This window comes from Oncorhynchus gorbuscha, unplaced genomic scaffold (assembly GCF_021184085.1).
Source record: "Oncorhynchus gorbuscha isolate QuinsamMale2020 ecotype Even-year unplaced genomic scaffold, OgorEven_v1.0 Un_scaffold_11175, whole genome shotgun sequence".
In the NCBI taxonomy this organism is placed as follows: Eukaryota; Metazoa; Chordata; class Actinopteri; order Salmoniformes; family Salmonidae; genus Oncorhynchus; species Oncorhynchus gorbuscha.
In genome coordinates, this window is record NW_025753786.1 from 1 (window position 1) to 8,918 (window position 8,918).

Here is an 8,918-nt window from a genome sequence, read left to right on the forward strand (position 1 = left end):
AGGACAGACAGTCGGAGCGCAGGACACACAGTCGGAGCGCAGGACACACAGTCGGTGGTCGGAGCGCAGGACAGACAGACGGTGGTCGTAGCACAGGCCAGAAAGTCGATGGTCGGAGCGCAGGACAGACAGTCGGAGCGCAGGACACAGTCGGAGCACAGGACAGACAGTCGGTGGTCGGAGGGCAGGACAGACAGACAGTCGGTGGTCGGAGCGCAGGACAGACAGACAGTCGGTGGTCGGAGCGCAGGACAGACAGACAGTCGGTGGTCGGAGCGCAGGACAGACAGTCGGTGGTCAGAGCGCAGGACAGACAGTCGGAGTGCAGGACAGACAGTCGGAGTGCAGGACAGACAGACAGTCGGTGGTCGGAGCGCAGGACAGACAGACAGTCGGTGGTCGGAGCGCAGGACAGACACACAGTCGGAGCGCAGAGCGCAGGACACACAGTCGGAGCGCAGGACACACAGTCGGAGCGCAGGACACACAGTCGGAGCGCAGGACACACAGTCGGAGCGCAGGACACACAGTCGGTGGTCGGAGCGCAGGACAGACAGTCGGTGGTCAGAGCGCAGGACAGACAGTCGGAGCGCAGGACAGACAGACAGTCGGTGGTCGGATCGCAGGACAGACAGTCGGAGTGCAGGACAGACAGTCGGAGCGCAGGACACACAGTCGGAGCGCAGGACACACAGTCGGAGCGCAGGACACACAGTCGGTGGTCGGAGCGCAGGACAGACAGACGGTGGTCGGAGCACAGGCCAGAAAGTCGATGGTCGGAGTGCAGGACAGACAGTCAGTGGTCGGAGCACAGGACAGACAGTCTGAGCACAGGACAGACAGACAGTCGGTGGTCGGAGCACAGGACAGACAGTCGGTGGTCGGAGCGCAGGACAGACAGACAGTCGGTGGTCGGAGCGCAGGACAGACAGTCGGAGCACAGGACAGACAGACAGTCGGTGGTCGGAGCACAGGACAGACAGTCGGTGGTCGGAGCGCAGGACAGACAGACAGTCGGTGGTCGGAGCGCAGGACAGACAGTCAGTGGTCGGAGCGCAGGACAGACAGTCGGAGCACAGGACAGACAGACAGTCGGTGGTCGGAGCACAGGACAGACAGTCGGTGGTCGGAGCGCAGGACAGACAGACAGTCGGTGGTCGGAGCGCAGGACAGACAGTCAGTGGTCGGAGCGCAGGACAGACAGTCGGAGCACAGGACAGACAGACAGTCGGTGGTCGGAGCACAGGACAGACAGTCGGTGGTCGGAGCGCAGGACAGACAGACAGTCGGTGGTCGGAGCGCAGGACAGACAGACAGTCGGTGGTCGGAGCGCAGGACAGACAGACAGTCGGTGGTCGGAGCGCAGGACAGACAGACAGTCGGTGGTCGGAGCGCAGGACAGACAGACAGTCGGTGGTCGGAGCGCAGGACAGACAGACAGTCGGTGGTCGGAGCGCAGGACAGACAGTCGGTGGTCGGAGCGCAGGACAGACAGACAGTCGGTGGTCGGAGCGCAGGACAGACAGACAGTCGGTGGTCGGAGCGCAGGCCAGAGAGTCGGTGGTCGGAGCACAGGCCAGAGAGTCGGTGGTCGGAGCGCAGGACAGACAGTCAGAGCGCAGGACTGACAGTCAGAGCGCAGGACAGACAGTCAGAGCGCAGGACAGACAGTCAGAGCGCAGGACAGTCGGTGGTCGGAGCACAGGACAGACAGTCGGAGCGCAGGACAGACAGCCGTGGTCGGAGCGCAGGACAGACAGCCGTGGTCGGAGCGCAGGACAGACAGCCGTGGTCGGAGCGCAGGACAGACAGCCGTGGTCGGAGCGCAGAACAGACAGTCGGTGGTCGGAGCGCAGGACAGACAGTCGGAGCGTAGGACAGACAGTCGGAGCGCAGGACAGACAGTCGGAGCGCAGGACAGACAGTCGGAGCGCAGGACAGACAGTCGGAGCGCAGGACAGACAGTCGGAGCGCAGGACAGACAGACAGTCGGTGGTCGGAGCGCAGGACAGACAGACAGACAGTCGGTGGTCGGAGCGCAGGACAGACAGACAGTCGGTGGTCGGAGCGCAGGCCAGAGAGTCGGTGGTCGGAGCACAGGCCAGAGAGTCGGTGGTCGGAGCGCAGGACAGACAGTCAGAGCGCAGGACAGACAGTCAGAGCGCAGGACAGACAGTCGATGGTCGGAGCGCAGGACAGACAGTCGGAGCGCAGGACAGACAGTCAGAGCGCAGGACAGACAGTCAGAGCGCAGGACAGACAGTCGTGGTCAGAGCGCAGGACAGACAGTCGGAGAGCAGGGCAGACAGTCGGAGCGCAGGACAGACAGACAGTCGGTGGTCGGAGCGCAGGACAGACAGACAGTCGGTGGTCGGAGCGCAGGACAGACAGACAGTCGGTGGTCGGAGCACAGGCCAGAGAGTCGGAGCACAGGCCAGAGAGTCAGTGGTCGGAGCGCAGGACAGACAGTCAGAGCGCAGGACAGACAGAGCGCAGGACAGACAGTCAGAGCGCAGGACAGACAGTCAGAGCGCAGGACAGACAGTCGTGGTCAGAGCGCAGGACAGACAGTCGGAGCGCAGGACAGACAGTCGGAGCGCAGGACAGACAGTCGGAGCGCAGGACAGTCGGTGGTCGGAGCGCAGGACAGACAGTCGGAGCGCAGGACAGACAGTCGGAGCGCAGGACAGACAGTCGGTGGTCGGAGCACGTCTCTGGAGCCGCTGAGCATCTATTAACCCCGCTGTAGAACTCATTGCGGTCAGCACTAGTAGGTCAAACGAACGACTAAAATTAACAAATCACTCAGAAAAACTTATCAGGGGCTCCCGAGTGGCGCAGTCCTAACGCACTGCATCTCAGTGCAAGAGGCGTCACTACAGACCCTGGTTCGATTCCAGGCTGTATCTCAACCGGCTGTGATTGGAATCACATAGGGTGGCACACAATTGGCCCTGCGTCGTCCGGGTTAGGGATTTGGCCGGGGTAGACGATCATTGTAAATATGAATTTATTTCTTAACCGGCTGCCTTATTTAAATAAAGGTTAAATAAAAGTTTTAAAGACTCTCCAGCTTGTGAAAAAAGACCTTGAAAAATAACTGCACATCAATAGGATATAACAGAGGAAAGGAAGTGACATCACCTTGAAGCCTCCTCCCTACTTCCTCTATTACATTCTCCACAGGGACTGGACAGTTGTCGAGATGACACTTCACATGCTGGGGGACAGAAACACATCAGTTATAGCCCAGTGAATGGTACACAACAGGGATTTCCCTTGGTGACTGACTGACAGCTACAGTTATCTGGTTTACAATACTTTTAAATCATTGAAGAGTGAATGAGTTCACACAAGGAGAACAGCATTATTGGTCTCTGCAGTTATATATATATATATATGTTGGATCCCCTGATGCCCCGTTTTACCTCTGGCTTTCGTGATTACCTCTAGACTAGGCTAACACCAACACAAGTCAGGTCATTTACCCCACTAGGCTAACACCAACACAAGTCGGTCATTTTACCCCCACTAATTATAACACCAACACAAGTACTGTCATTTACTCCTGGCTAACACCAACACAAGTACGGTCATTTACTCCCACTAGGCTAACACCAACACAAGTACTGTCATTTACTCCCTAGGCTAACACCAACACAAGTACTGTCATTTACTCCACTGGGCTAACACCAACACAACTACGGTCATTTACTCCACTAGGCTAACACCAACACAAGTACTGTCATTTACTCCACTGGGATAACACCAACACAAGTACTGTCATTTACTCCACTAGGATAACACCAACACAAAGTACTGTCATTTACTCCACTAGGATAACACCAACACAAGTACTGTCATTTACTCACTAGGATAACACCAACACAAGTACTGTCATTTACTCCACTAGGATAACACCAACACAAGTACTGTCATTTACTCCACTAGGATAACACCAACACAAGTACTGTCATTTACTCCACTAGGATAACACCAACACAAGTACTGTCATTTACTCCACTAGGCTAACACCAACACAAGTACTGTCATTTACTCCACTAGGATAACACCAACACAAGTACTGTCATTTACTCCACTAGGATAACACCAACACAAGTACTGTCATTTACTCCACTAGGATAACACCAACACAAGTACTGTCATTTACTCCACTAGGCTAACACCAACACAAGTACGGTCATTTACTCCACTAGGCTAACACCAACACAAGTACTGTCATTTACTCCACTAGGCTAACACCAACACAAGTACTGTCATTTACTCCACTGGGCTAACACCAACACAACTACGGTCATTTACTCCACTAGGCTAACACCAACACAAGTACTGTCATTTACTCCACTAGGATAACACCAACACAAGTACTGTCATTTACTCCACTAGGATAACACCAACACAACTACGGTCATTTACTCCACTAGGCTAACACCAACACAAGTACGGTCATTTACTCCACTAGGCTAACACCAACACAAGTACTGTCATTTACTCCACTAGGCTAACACCAACACAAGTACTGTCATTTACTCCACTGGGCTAACACCAACACAACTACGGTCATTTACTCCACTAGGCTAACACCAACACAAGTACTGTCATTTACTCCACTAGGATAACACCAACACAAGTACTGTCATTTACTCCAATAGGCTAACACCAACACAAGTACTGTCATTTACTCCACTGGGCTAACACCAACACAAGTACTGTCATTTACTCCACTGGGCTAACACCAACACAAGTACTGTCATTTACTCCACTAGGATAACACCAACACAAGTACTGTCATTTACTCCACTAGGCTAACAACAAGAATTTGTTCTTAACTGACTTGCCTGGTTAAATAAAGGTAAATTATAAATAAAATAATTGTTAGACCCCCTAATGCCTAGATGTGATCTTACTGGTGACCCCCTAATGCCTAGATGTGATCTTACTGTTCGACCCCTAATGCCTGGATGTGATCTTTTGTTAGACCCCCTAATGCCTAGATGTGATCTTACTGTTAGACCCCCCTAATGCCTAGATGTGATCTTACTGTTCGACCCCCTAATGCCTAGATGTGATCTTACTGTTCAACCCCCTAATGCCTAGATGTGATCTTACTGTTCGACCCCCTAATGCCTAGATGTGATCTTACTGTTCGACCCCTAATGCCTAGATGTGATCTTACTGTTCGACCCCTAATGCCTAGATGTGATCTTTTCTGTAAGACCCCCTAATGCCTAGATGTGATCTTACTGTTCCGACCCCTAATGCCTAGATGTGATCTTACTGTTCGACCTAATGCCTAGATGTGATCTTACTGTTCGACCCCTAATGCCTAGATGTGATCTTACTGTTCGACCCCTAATGCCTAGATGTGATCTTGTCTTAGACCCCTAATGCCTAGATGTGATCTTACTGTTCGACCCCCTAATGCCTAGATGTGATCTTACTGTTCGACCCCCTAATGCCTAGATGTGATCTTACTGTTCGACCCCCTAATGCCTAGATGTGATCTTACTGTTCGACCCCCTAATGCCTAGATGTGATCTTACTGTTCGACCCCCTAATGCCTAGATGTGATCTTACTGTTAGACGCCCTAATGCCTAGATGTGATCTTACTGTTAGACCCTAATGCCTAGATGTGATCTTACTGTTCGACCCCCTAATGCCTAGATGTGATCTTACTGTTCGACCCCCTAATGCCTAGATGTGATCTTACTGTTCGACCCCCTAATGCCTAGATGTGATCTTACTGTTCGACCCCCTAATGCCTAGTTTATCTTCTGGTTTTCCGCTGGTGATCCCTCCAGAAATGCTCTACGATGAAGGCAGTGATCTTATCTTTTCTTCACTCCATCCTCTCCTACCACCTCTGATGCGAGCAAACACCGTCATCAGGTCTGCAAACCCCGTTTGAGATCCCAGATCTGGACAGCATGGAAATACAGTCACACAACTTCCTTCAGACTGAATCATCACAAACACAAAGTACCAGCAGCAGTTAGCGAGCACATGACTGACAGGCAAAACACAGGTAGGAGATAATGTCTCACCTTTGACCCATTGAGCAGGTATGTTTTCCTGTCTTCTGATCGGGTGGCTTTGGTCTGAATGGGCCTTTGGCAGCATCACTCCCACTAAAACATACAGGATCCCTTGAAACAGTCAGATTCCAGAGAACATGACAAAACCAGCTTTAAAATACACAACCACTTCTGTCATTTGTTGGTATAACAAAAGTTGGAATGCTTTCAGTGGCAAAAAAAACAGCTTCCGGCAAACAGTTCCAGATGATGTGACTAATTGAAAAGCAGAATGATGTCATCCAGAGTTGGTTCAGGATGGTAATGATTTCAGCAGAGTTGTGTTTTATATTTCACCTTTATTTAACCAGGTATTTATATATATAACCCTTTATTTAACCAGGTATTTATATATATAACCCTTTATTTAACCAGGTATTTATATATATATAACCCTTTATTTAACCAGGTATTTATATATATAACCCTAACCCTTTATCTAACCAGGTTGGCCAGTTGAGAACAAGTTCTCATTTACAACTGCGACCTGGCCAAGATAAAGCAAAAAGCAGTGTGGCACAAACACAGAATTACACATAAACAAATGTACAGTCAATAACACAATAGAAAAATCTATGTACAAGTGTGTGCAAATGTAGAAGATTAGGGAGGCAGGCAATGAATAGGACATAGTGGTGAAAATAATTACAATTGAGCAATTAAACACTGGAGTGTTGCAGTAGGTTCGTGCTATCTACCATGCTCAGTGGGAAGAGGCTGTGTTGCAGTAGGTTAAGCATTGTACCCACCATGCTCAGTGGGAAAGAAGGCTGTGTTGCAGTAGGTTCGTACTGTATCTACCATGCTCAGTGGGAAGAGCTGTGTTGCAGTAGGTTCGTACTGTACCTACCATGCTCAGTGGGAAAGAAGGCTGTGTTGCAGTAGGTTCGCACTGTACCTACCATGCTCAGTGGAAAAGAAGGCTGTGCTGCAGTGAGTTGTTTCAGACTGCCTACCATGCTCAGTGGGAAAGAAGGCTGTGTTGCAGTAGGTTTTACTGTACCTACCATGCTCAGTGGGAAAGAAGGCTGTGTTGCAGTAGGTTCGTACTGTACCTACATGCTCAGTGGGAAAGAGAGGCTGTGTTGCAGTAGGTTCGTACTGTATCTACCATGCTCAGTGGGAAAAGAAGGCTGTGTTGCAGTAGGTTCGTTACTGTATCTACTATGCTCAGTGGGAAGAAGGCTGTGTTGCTGTAGAGTTCGTACTGTACCTACCATGCTCCAGTGGGAAAGAAGGCTGTGCTGCAGTAGGTCCGTACTGTACCTACCATGCTCAGTGGGACAGAAGGCTGTGCTGCAGTAGGTCTCGCACTGTACCCAACACAGCGCCCAGTGGGAAAGGCTGTGCTGTGCAGCAGGCCGCACTGTACCTACCATGCTCAGTGGGAAAGGCTGAAAGGTAATAGGCCTGGTACTGAACTGCCAGGCTCCAGAGTGAAACAGACAAATGCACTCTGCCAGGCCCCAGTAGACAGAAGGGGCTGCTGCATGGGCCTCTCCCTGAAGCCAGCTTTGGGAGATATTTAGCCTTCTGCTCCTCACTACCGGCTATCAGGATCCCCTAACATACAGCAAGCAAGACATCACAGGTTCACAAACAGCAGTAACATTATACAACACAGATAAAAAGAAAGCCTTGAGTCTATCGGTGCAGGACTCTTTACCTTGAGTCCGATGGCTTGGTGGGCAGCCAGTGTAACTGCTATGGATCCATCCAGAGAGATGATCTCTCCTAGTCGGGCATACATGGTGTTGGACAGACCCAGGCCACCTAGGAAGAGACAGGAAGTTATGTTGAGTGGCGTCATGTTTCAATGTGTGTCCACAAGATGGTCTCTGATACAGTATGAAGACCATACCAGCGATAGGCCTAATGTTTGTTGCACAGGCTGTGACCTGTTCTCCTCTGATATTAAACTCCTCACCATACTCCTCAGGCACCTGGATACCGAACAGTCCCAGCTCCTTCAGTCCGTTCAGAGTCTCTGGAGGAATCTTAGCTTCATGGTCGATACGCTTGGAGTCCACTGAAATACAAGCAGACAGGTCTCAGAATACAACACTGGAACACAGTCTGAATCATTATATTAGAATAGAACCACACTTTGAATCTGAGTCTTGTATAAGGACAGCAGTCTCTTCCTCTCAGTCTCACTCTTTTTCAGTGAAGAATTTCTTCTACCGAGAGGAATGAGTTGATCTCCTGCTCTTCATTTCAATCTCTGGATAGGGGAAGCACTCTGCCTGGAGGAGACAGCACACAATACAGAATCTAGATATTGGTTGATTTATCCTTATTTTCTCATTGCCTTGCGGCAAATGGCTTGTTTCATGAGTAAGACAGCTGACAACAATGGAAATATATATTAAGGGTGTTCTGAACTACAATAACTGAGGCGTTATCATAATATTACTTAGACAGTACGCATAAATCAACATTGTATTCCTCATCTAGAATTTAAAAGCATAATAGATAAACTAGCTAGCTAGTCGCTTACTTTATTACTTTGCCAAGGAACAGGTCCTTGGCGTAGGCCAGATTCCTAGCATGAGTTCTAATGGTCCGGTGAGGTAAGGTGACTTTTCGTCGCATGTCTTGCGTTAGATGTTAAAATCTTTCCAAATTGAACAGATTTGGATAAAGCTATAAGTCTATTGATATTCATTGTCCTGTCAAATAATCAAACCAGACTTCTGCTGCTTCCGAAAATGGGTTAAGCAGGTTGAAATATGGTCGAAGCTATCTGGGATCCATGGGACGTCCCCACACTGACGTCACCTGCTTGAGGGGACATTTAAACGGTTACGGTAATGGTTAAG

The 8,918-nt window shown here is 49.9% G+C and overlaps 1 long non-coding RNA gene across 1 annotated transcript; it reads right to left on the reverse strand.

The window, feature by feature from the left end:
• Window positions 1-7,593: 7,593 nt before the first annotated feature.
• On the reverse strand, window positions 7,594-8,129 carry LOC124030398. The gene is made up of 3 exons (XR_006837959.1): window positions 8,024-8,129; window positions 7,763-7,869; window positions 7,594-7,659 (listed from the first exon to the last, which is right to left on the reverse strand). It is a non-coding gene; the product is annotated as an uncharacterized LOC124030398 (long non-coding RNA).
• Window positions 8,130-8,918: the final 789 nt, after the last annotated feature.